We start from the raw sequence: 11,745 nt of genomic DNA, 5'->3' as shown, positions 1-11,745 counted from the left end.
TCGACAAATTGTCGATCTTTCTCCTTTTACTCGGTTTTTCACTCGTTTTGTCGTAAAGATTAAACCTTTGTGCCTTTACTCATGTGTATGAGGGATTAGGTGAGTTAGTAAGTATTTTACATGGGTGTTTGGCTGTTTCCATAGCTTAAAATCCCTCACGTGATGTTCGGCCTTGACTTTTTCGAAGGCTGTTGTGCTCTTCTTTGCATACTGTTTTTGGTCGTCCTTGTCCTGATCCTTTTGAGTATTGTTATTGGTAAATTGAATGCTGTTTATTCATAGTAAAGTCATGCTCTTTTCTGTCTTAGCTGTTAGGTCCAATTGAACCTGGTCTGACTTCAGTCTAGCCTGACTTAATCAGATTGATTGGGGCAACCAGAGTCCGGACAATTACAGTTATTATTTGACAGGAAAGCTGCTCAAGAGGCCTGATAATAATAGTAGAGTAGCCTGGTGGGAATCTCCAGCAAGATGAATAATCATCAAATCAACAAGACAATTATGCACATGCTCTATTCTTACGGAAGACCAAGTCCAACTACAAGAACGTGCAATTTTCATAAACTACAACGTGCAAGAAGAGAAAAAGGAGAAGTTGTTGAGTTAGAATAAGTCAACCGGATTAATAGGGCACATTCCCTATTAATCAGGAGACGGTTTCAACAACCAGGGGGAGCGTAAAATAAATTGTAACGTTAGAATAGAAAGAGTATAAATAGAGTGGAGGAACATTTGTAAAGGATACGAAGCAATATACAAAAAAACATATATTATTAGCTTGTTATTCACACTACACTTTCTTCTTACTTTCTTTATTATCATTCAACTTATCCAGGAAACATAAACATTATTGCTCTTATATAATTTATTTCATTCATCATTGTACATTTTTCCTTAAATATTAGAACTAGATACCTACACTACTAAACCTTCAGGCCGGATCCTTTCAGGGGAATTCGTGCTAAAACAATTGGCGCCTACCGTGGGGCAACTAGTTCATTAATCAAAAAATTTCCTTCATCATTTTCCATTTAATACTCACATATAAAAATGGCAGAACTCACCCCAGAACAAAAATTGATAGCTGCCTTGGCTAAGATCAAAGAATTGGAAACAATTCAGGAAAAGGCGGCTCAAGCAGAGGCTGAGATCACTAGGCTTAAGGAATCTGAGTCTAACCTGAGAAAGAAATTGGAAAGTCAGGCTTCAGGCTCCAAAACCAGATTCGAGCCAGGAACCCCATTCTCATCCATCATCAAGCAAATTGATTTCTCCAGTTTTGGAATTCCGGAGAAGGATACCTCCTCTGGTCCACAAATCATTCCTGACAACGAAACAAACAAGACTGAAGTAGCAATAATGATGGCTATGCTTCAGGAAATCCAGAAACTCCATAACAAGATAGAATATATACCCGGGGTGCCAGACCCTGTGTCTGAGGTGGAAATTGATAGATTCGCTAACTCACCCTTTGTAGATGAAATTGCAAAGATTGATCTCCCCAAGAAATTTACCGTCCCATCCATGAGAACTTATGATGGGACCTATGATTCACAAAACCACATTGCTATATTCAAACAGAAGATGTTAGCCGCCTCAATTCCCAGTGAACTCAGGCAGGTTTGCATGTGTAAAGGCTTTAGTACTATCCTGACTGAAGCAACGTTGCAATGGTTCATCAATCTCCCAAATGAAAGTATCAAGAACTTTGCAGACCTGGTCAATGCCTTCAATCAACAGTTTGCAAGCATCAGAGACATGGCTAAGAGACCCAGTAACTTGTTCAGGGTAAAACAGCTTCCTGAAGAATCACTCAAAGAATTCCTGGCCAGATTTGTCAAAGAAAAGGTGGCCATTCCTAGATGCGACGAAGAAACAGCGGTGGAAGCTTTCAGGCAAGGAGTTCTGCTTGACAGTGACATCTACGCAGACCTAACCAAAAAAGCCTGTCCAACCTTTGCCACTGTTCAATCCCTCGCCTTAGAGCATGCCAGATTGGAAGAAGATCTCAACTTCAGAACAAACTCATCCGGAGGAAAGCAAAGCTATGGACACACTAACAGGAAGAGCTCCTAACAGAAAGGAAGCAACCCAAGATCAGCATCCTATTCCAGACCTGATCGATCTGAAGTCAACATGGCACAGGAACACAAAGGTAACCTTTCTAGCTTACCAACTATTCCTGAATATAACTTTTCTATAAATACTACAGGATTGATCAAACGCTTGGAAAGCCTGAGAGACACAGTTAGATGGCCCAAGAAATCTGACAACCCCAGGAAATATCCAACAAGATGGTGTGACTTTCACCAGGATATCAGACACACCACAGAAGAATGCATTCAGCTCAGGAAACAAGTGGCTTACCTCCTAAAGAAGGGCTATCTGAAAGACTTAATCCAGCAGCCCAAGAACAAAGATGAAGGACCGGGCAAGAGAGATCCAGGAAACAGTAGAGATCCTCCTCCTCCTCCCCCCATCTATGAAGTAAAGTTCATAAACGGAGGCTAAAAAATCTGTGGCTTAACCAGCTCGGCTGCTAAAAGAATCGCCACGGAGTCTAAACTTTAACCCCTTTTAGATCTAAATTATTACCTGCCATTACTTTTGATGACTTAGACTTGCAGGGAGTACCAGACTTACACCATGATAGCCTGGTAATTACCATGCAAATTGGCACGGCTAAGGTATCAAAAATCCTGATAGACGGAGGCAGTTCAATTAACTTGGTGATGCTCGACGTCCTTAAAGCCATGAAAATAGATGAAGAGAAAATCATCAAGAAATCCAGTGTCCTAGTCGGATTCAGCGGAGAAACAAAGAACACCCTGGGAGAAATTAGCCTACCAACCTATGTGGAAGGTGTAGCTTCCTATGAAAGATTCGGGGTAATGGATTACCTATCCTCGTACAACGTAATCCTGGGCAGACCTTGGATCCACAACGTCAAAGCAATCCCGTCAACATATCATCAATGCGTGAAAATACCAACCGAATGGGGGATAACCCCCATCAGAGGAGAACAGAAAGCAGCCCAGGAATGTTACACCCAGGCTTTGAAACCTTCAAAGTCAGGTAAGTCCCTCGCATAGCAACTAAAGTCCCCTCTCAGGAAAGAATATATTGCCCAATCACAAATGGAAACAGGAGAGGTCATTCTGAACCCAGAATTCCCTGACAAGAAGGTACTTATAGGATCAGATGCACCTGACTCAGTCAGGCCCAATCTGGTCAGCTTCCTCAAAACTAAAATGTCTTGTTTTGCCTAGTCACATATTGATATGACTGGTATAGATACTGATATTATAACTCATAAATTAAATACTGACAAATCGTTTAAGCTTGTACAACAAAAGAGGAGAAAATTTGATGCAGAGAGATGAAATTATCAATCAAGAAGTCGACAAGCTATTGGACATGGGAATGATCAGGGAAGTGATGTACCCTGACTGGCTTGCAAATGTAGTAGTTGTCCAAAAGAAGAATGGCAAGTGGAGAGTTTGTGTGGACTACACCGACCTAAACAAGGCCTGCCCAAAAGATCCATTTCCCCTACCACATATTTATGCAATGGTAGACGCCACTGCAGGCCACGAGATGTTAACATTCATGGATGCTTCCAGTGGATTCAACCAAATAAAGATGCATCCCGCGGATTAGGAAAGCACAGCCTTCATTACTGAAAGAGGAGTATATTGTTATACTGCCATGCCCTTTGGATTAAAAAATGCAGGTGCAACCTATCAAAGATTAGTCAACATGATGTTCAAAGATCAAATTGGAGACACCGTGTAAGTCTACATTGATGACATGGTAGTCAAGTAAAAAAAGCCAGAAGACCACGGCAAAAACCTGGAAGTAGCATTCCAAATACTGGGGAAATTCAACATGAAGCTAAATCCACAAAAATGCCATTTCGGAGTCTCAGCAGGCAAATTCTTGGGCTATATGGTGACAAAAAAAGGAATAGAAGCCAGCCCTGAACAGATCAAAGCCATCCTAGAGCTAGAACCACCAAAAACGGTCAAAGACATACAAAAGCTGATAGGAAGAATAGCAGCTCTGAGCAGGTTCATTTCAAGGTCATCAGAGAGGTGCAAATCATTTTACAACCTGCTCAGGAAAAATAAAGACTTCCAGTGGACCCCTGATCACCATGCTGCCTTTGAAGATTTGAAAGCATACCTATCCTCTCCACCCTTGCTGGCAATACCAGTCAAAGAAGAAACCCTGACAGTATACCTGTCAGTCACTGAGACTGCTGTCAGCGCAGTTCTGGTCAAAGAAATGGATGGATAGCAACACGTTGTCTATTACATAAGTAAAAGTCTACTAGATGCAGAGATCAGGTATGGCCTACTTGAAAAATATGTTTTAGCCTTAATTATGAGTTGTACCAAATTAAGACCATACTTCGAAAGTCACCCTATAATATGTTTCAGTCCAGCTAAGTACCTACAATATAACCTTTGAACCCAGGACAGCAATTAAGTCACAGGCACTAGCAGACTTTGTAGCTGATTTTAGTCCAGCCCTAGAACCCGACCTGATAAAAGAAGTAAACAGACTGACCTAGAATGGACCCTGTTTGTCGACGGTGCAGCTAACATGAGGGGTACCGGCCTAGGCGTAGTACTAAAATCGCCACAGGGGGATAACATAGTACATGCTATAAGTTGTGCATTTGAAGCTACCAACAATGAGGCTGAATATGAAGCCCTAATAGCTGGATTAAAGGTATGTATTGACCTTGGTGTACAAAACTTAAAGGTACGTACTGATTCCCTCCTTATTTCAAACCAAGTAAATGGAGTCTATACTGCAAAAGACTAAAAAATGATGCTCTATTTAGAAGTTGTCCAAAATTTAAAAAGCAAATTTCATAATTTTAATTTTGATCAAATATCTAGGGACTTGAATACTCAGGCCGATGCCCTAGCCGGCCTAGGATCCAATTTCAGCCCCCCTGATTTTGATAAAATCTCTATCATACATTTATTAGAACTTGTAATAAATAAACAAGATGAAACTTTCCCAATATATGTCTCCAATTCATGGACAAAACCTTACTATGATTGGCTCCAGCAGGGAATCCTTCCCCTGAATAAACAAGATGCCAGAGCACTTTAAATCAAAGTTGCTTCATATACTATTATTAACAATGTGCTTTTTAATAAATCGCAGGCAGGACCATACCTCAGATGCCCGGAACCACAGGAAGCTGAACAGATACTATCAGAAATCCATGGAGGATACTGTGGCACTCATAAAGGTGGCAGGAGCCGGGCAAGCAAAGTACTCAAAACAGGCTACTTCTGGCCTACCCTGAGGGCCGATTGCTTGGAATTCAGTTCTAAATGCGAAGCCTGCCAAATTCATGGACCATATATCCACCAACCATCTGAGGAGCTACATTCCATATCCGCTCCCTGGCCATTTATGAAATGGGGCATGGATATAGTAGGAAAACTTCCTTAAGCACCCGGGCAAAAAGTTTTCATGCTAGCAATGACTGACTACTTCTCCAAATGGATAGAGGCTGATTCATACAGGCAAGTCAAAGAGAAGGATGTCATATCATTCATCAAACATAACATCATATGCAGATATGGCATACCCTCAGAAATAGTATGTGACAATGGCACACAATTCATGGGAAAAAGAACAGCAGCTTTCTGTTCTCAATGGAATATCAACCTGGTGACCTCTACACCAGGTTATCCAAAAGCCAATGGTCAGGCAGAATCCAGCAACAAAGTAATAATCAGTTGTCTGAAGAAGAAGAAGCTAGAAAAAAAGGAAAGGTAGATGGGCTGAAGAACTCCCTTTGGTCCTCTAGGCTGACCGGACCACGCCTAAAACATCCACAGGCCAAACCCCCTACTCCTTGGTCTATGGGTGTGAAGCAGTAATCCCAGCAGAAGTCGATATCCCATCAGCCAGATGCAGCCTGAATACAATAACAAGTAATACACCTCTAATGGAGGATAGCCTGGACTTAACAGAAGAACTGAGAGATGCAGCCAACATTAGAATGGCAACCTATCAGCAAACAGTGGCCAAAAGCTACAACAAGACTGTTAAAGCCAGAGTATTCAGGATAGGAGACCTCATCCTCAGAATTTTTTTTCAAAATACAAAGGAGAAAAATGCAGGCAAATTGGCCCCAACCTGGGAAGGTCCCTACCTGATCGACTCAATAGCCGGTCAGGGCGCTTACAAGCTACAGACCATGGATGGCGAAATGATCCCCAAAGCTTGGAATGTTGCACATTTAAAACTATTTCACATATAAAATATATCCCCCAGCCCAGGTAAAATCTTTACCTTACCTCTTTTTGCCTGGCTTGATATGCAACTAAATGTATGATACTTGCCATTATAAGGATAAATGTCTTATATAATTTTTCTTACTATGTGCCTAAATACTTGTTAATGTCTTTCTTTTTCTTTTTTCCCCTACCAAGTAGAATCTTCAATATTTGTTTAAAATAATGCATTGAATTAACACCTTACTTAAAACAAATTTTCAAGATTGGGGGCCACTCCACTAGCATATATATTACTCATAAACAAAAAATATCCAACTTCCAGTTGCAAAAGTAGGCCTTAAAATACTGAGCTCAGTCCAAATATACAAACTTGGGAAAACTTTTCCTGGATTGTATATCATAAATGGGTTATAAGCCCTCCAGACAGGCATGGGACGTAAGCCCTCCAGACAGGCAATAACCCCACCCATGACACAAAAGCCTGGCCAGATCCAGTACAACGAAACCTGGCCTAATCCAGTCAAATAACTGGCCCGATCCAGTACACATCCAATACTACAAATATGCCTTATCCAACTATCCAAAACACAAAGAAAAACCATCAAAGATCGAAACAAAATATTCATTCCAAAAACATCAACCCCAGAAACAACATACCCAAAATTACCCAAAAAAGAAACAAGTATCCATTCCAGGAACATCCCCCCTGGATGGGTCAAAACAAAAAAACAAAAACACAAGTCTAAACAGGTTTCGAATCAGAAACCGACCCACAACCTTCTACCATTTCCTGATCAGCAGATTTTTCCTTGGAATGAGGAGAATCTACTTCTTCTTCATGACCCATATTGGCCAAGTCAGGATACTGGGTGTCCAGAGCTGTCTCATCCCGATCCGGATCCCACTTAGCCCTGTCAGATTCCGGATCCCTCATAGCATCAACCCGGCCTTTCCCAAAGAAGTACTGAGCAAAGATCAAGAAGCCGTGCCTCCACCAAAGACCTTCTCAAAGACCAAGATCTTCATTTTTCCTCACTGATCTCGCATTGCCTCGCTTCTCGCCACCAACTCTCTCTTAACAGCCTTCAAGCTCTTCCCTTACTGACTTCGAGCTCTTGCTTGGTCGCTTTCTCAAAGCATTTTTGCAGCCACCTCACAAACCCGAGCAGCCCTAGATGCCTCCCTGGCTAACCCTAGCCGAGATCAAGCATCGACTCATTACCCCTGGACGTGTGCAAATCATGGTTAACCTTGTCCAATTTTTCTTCCAAGCCAATGATTCTAGCTCGGGCATCCTTGAGCTGACAAGCAGTAATTAGCCCAACATCCAAGCCCTATAGAAGGATGAAAGGAAACCAATTAACCAAACCCAAGGGAAAAAAGGCAATACAAAAATACATAATAATAAAAGTAATAAACCCTTTGCAACTAACCTCCTTGGCTTGAGAAGCAAGAGCAATGACCTTTGCCATAAGAGAAGACAGAGAGCCAAAACCTTAGTAGAAGATTCAAGGGCATTATCGATAAAAGCTGGCCACTGACATTGGTAGAAGAATCATTTATCTGTGCCCGAGCAGCATCCATATCATCCAACTGAGCAGGCACCCCCTGGCGCTTCTTATTGGTTGGGCCTGAATAGGCTCCTTTTCTCCCCCTTCTTCCTCAGAGACAGCAGCCTCTCTTCTCCTCTTGCAAGGCTGGACAACCTCTGGGGACACAAGCCTGGGCGGCTCCTTATGAGGCCGAACATCGAAACCAAATATCAAGAGTCTTGTCGCTCCCACTACCGTAGCCTCTTGACTTTTGGATTGCTCGAAATCCTAGCAACCCTGACCTTCAAGTCGGCCGCATCGAAGCTAGCCGTCCAGCGTAAGACCTATATACTGAATAAATAAAAAAAAATAATAATAAGTAGCAGGAAAGAAATAACATGAAGACAGCAGGCAACACAAAAATATAAAGAAGACATACAGGAGAGAGCAGTAGAGCTAGGCTTGCCTTTGGGCACTTTAACTACATTCAGCTTAGGCTTCATGTACCGGGGCAACAAATCCCTACCCAGACTACCGGGCCAAGTCCTTTCTTCCTCGGGAAGAGCAAGAAAGGCCGCTATCCTTGAAACGGATTCCTCATCAAGAGGATCAAAGTTCCAGCCAGGTGCTGCAAACACCCCCAAAATACTCAGGTAAAAATTAAATATTTCGAATTCATACAATATAAAATGCAAATCAAGAATACAGGACACCTACCACTCTCCAAAGGAGGATATCTCAGATAATCCAGGCCAGACCCCAGGGTGTCAGTCCGGATGAATAAGTAAGTCTTCGCCCAGCCTTTATCGTCTCCATAATCCAGATTAGTAATTAATGGAGACATTTTTGACTTAATTCTTAAATTAAAACGACCAGTAGAGGGGTTTTTCAGGTGATATACTGCCTTGGTGTCATTGACAGTAATTGTAAGTTTATGTTTAGCACATAAATTCTCAATGGAATGGACAAGTTTCCACACCATTGGCATAATTTGGAAAGGTGATACTTCCATGGCTCGGATAGTATCAATCATCAAGGGAGTAAAAGGCAACTTACAACCAGCCTTGAACGCCCATTCATAGATGCGAGAACCAACCAGGTGACACCCAATTAGCTCGCCAGGACAAGATTCAGGATCCAAACCTCGGTGAATCGGGGATCAATTTTTTCTCCTTAAAACCCCATCATAGTTCGTTTTCAACAGATTTCTCTTCAGAAAAGAGGATTCAAGTGATCGGAGAGCAGATAAAACAGAATCCTGGTATTTAAACGCTATAGCACGAGCATGAGGATCAATCTCAACCACCTCCTCTTTGTGGATATCTGCTGGTTCAGGTTTAGCTGCAGCCTTCTGAGAAGTAGGAGAATACAGTAAGAGAAGTAGAAGAATTTTGGTGAAGAATAAACTCACCATCAATACCGTATTTATAGGAGAAAAATAACGGTGCAAAAACCCTAGAAATTGCAAAACTGTCAGCGTGACATCATCTTGCTAGTCGTTGCAGTGTTTAACGGTCACTAGAAGTCTAAGAGTCATTGAGTAATTGTGATTCTTTTTTATTTTTGAGCCCGGTAAAATTGACATCTCACCCCTGGCCTGATCCAGCACGGGTAAAATGTCAAGGGGCAATTGTTAGGTCCAATTTAGCCTGGTCTGACTTCACTCTAGCCTGACTTAATTAGGCTGATTGGGGCAACCAGAGTCCAGACAATTACAGTTATTATTTGACAGAAAAGTTGATCAAGAGGCCTGATAACAATAGTAGAGTAGCCTGGTGGGAATCTCCAGCAAGATGAATAATCAGCAAATCAACAAGACAATTATGCACATGCTCTTTTCTTACGGAAGACCAAGTCCAACTACAAGAACGTGCAATTTCCATAAACTACAACGTGCAAGAAGAGAAAAAGGAGAAGTTGTTGAGTTAGAATAAGTCAACCGGATTAAAAGGGCACATTCCCTATTAATCAGGAGACGGTTTCAACAACCAGGGGGAGCATAAAATCAATTGTAACGTTAGAATAGAAAGAGTATAAATAGAGTGGAGGAACATTTGTAAAGGATACGAAGCAATATACAAAAAAACATATATAATTAGCTTGTTATTCTTACTACACTTTCTTCTTACTTTCTTTATTATCATTCAACTTATCCAGGAAACATAAACATTATTGCTCTTATATAATTTATTTCATTCATCACTGTACATTTTACCTTAAATATTAGAACTAGATACCTACACTACTAAACCTTCAGGCCGGATCCTTTCAGGGGAATTCGTGCTAAAACATTAGCTTTGGCTTCAATTTCCATCTTGAGTTTGGACAAAAATAGCGGCTGAAACTCTGTTTTGTACCGTGGCTAGTACTGCTCATTCCTCTGTTTTGGGAACGGTTTTATTGCAGCATTCAGACTGTTTCGGGACAGTCGAAATGGAGTTGCTGGTGGGCTGTTGTGGGACAGTATTTGGAAGTCAATTTGGGTTATGTTGGGTGTTGTTATATGTATAAATTATCAGTTCCATCTGGTTTATAGTTGAAAATCTCGTGTCTAGGCGTCTCAGTGTGGTCTGTTTGACGAGTTTGGTGGTCTGTTTCGGGGCTGTTTTGGACTGATTTTGGGACGGGATATGAAGTGGTGTGAGGGGTAGTTGTGGGTAGTCGAATGGTGGCTGTTTTGGGGGTGGAATGATGGTGGTTGTAGGTGTTTGTTGAGGCGAGAAAGGGGCTGCCCATATGGCTTCCCCTAAGTTGTGGTGATAGGTGGTTTTGGCGCAAGTTTAGTGAATACGAATTATTTAATTTCCGTCTCGTGTTTTATATAATGTAATTCGTTAATTATCGCTCTTTCTTTATAATTTAATTGTTGGTCTAAATACATTACAATTATTGGGCTTGTTGTGTTGAATTTGTCGGATTTGATATGTGTAAATACTTGGACTTCACATGATTAGTTTGTTGGGCTTTACATGTTTAACTTGTTGGACATCATATGGTTTATTTGTTGGGCTTCATGTGATGCAATTGTTGGGCTTTACATGTTTTAGCTGTTGGACTCGTCATTTTTTAATTGTCGAGCCAACCTTATATTTTGAAGTGGGCTCATGAATGAGTCACATAAGCTGGCTTACATTTTATCCCGTAAATTTCACATAACGTAAATTATTCATTATCGCTTGTTATATTTTATTTAACCGGCATGTTAAATTATAAAGTGGAATATTTATTAATATAATACATGATATATTTATTATAAATAGTTACTTGTAAGGGGTCGTATTCTTGATAATGCCTTGTATTGTTCGGTTGTGAGAGTCTTGGTCCTATCGGATACTAGAGGTGAGCTATAATCCTTCTAGTTGCGATATGATCGTCGGGATTGATGTTCCCATAAGTTCTTATGGTGAGATGCAAGCCATAAGTATGAATGTGACATTAGTAATCCCGTCCCAGATACTTATGTGTTGTGTCTTGGACATGCTTTAAAGGTAGCCTCTGAGCCAGATGCTTGTGTGTTGTGTCTTGGACATGCTTTAAAGGTAGCCTCTAAGCCAGATACTCGTGTGTTGTGTCTTGGACATGCTTTAAAGGTAGCCTCTGAGCCAGATACTTGTGTGTTGTGTCTTGGACATGCTTTAAAGGTAGCCTCTGAGCCAGATACTTGTGTGTTGTATCTTGGACATGCTTTAAAGGTAGCCCCGAGCGGATACTTGTGTTGTGTCATATAAGTCTAATTATTGTTCACTTAGCCTTCTTGTATCATATTATTCATATAGCCATGCATGTTAATAGTTGTATTATCATTTAGGGCGTTTTGGTTGGATTGTCTCGTTTGTATGTATCATATGCCTTATCCATGGTTGACTACACATGTTTTGAATGTTATTTAATGCGTGCATTTTATATAGGTATTTCGTACTTCATTTGCACGCACTTCTATG

This window comes from Silene latifolia, chromosome Y, assembly GCF_048544455.1.
Source record: "Silene latifolia isolate original U9 population chromosome Y, ASM4854445v1, whole genome shotgun sequence".
NCBI classification, from domain to species: Eukaryota; Viridiplantae; Streptophyta; class Magnoliopsida; order Caryophyllales; family Caryophyllaceae; genus Silene; species Silene latifolia.
The sequence above is the reverse complement of the archived record's forward strand: the minus strand, read 5'-3'. Positions refer to the sequence as shown.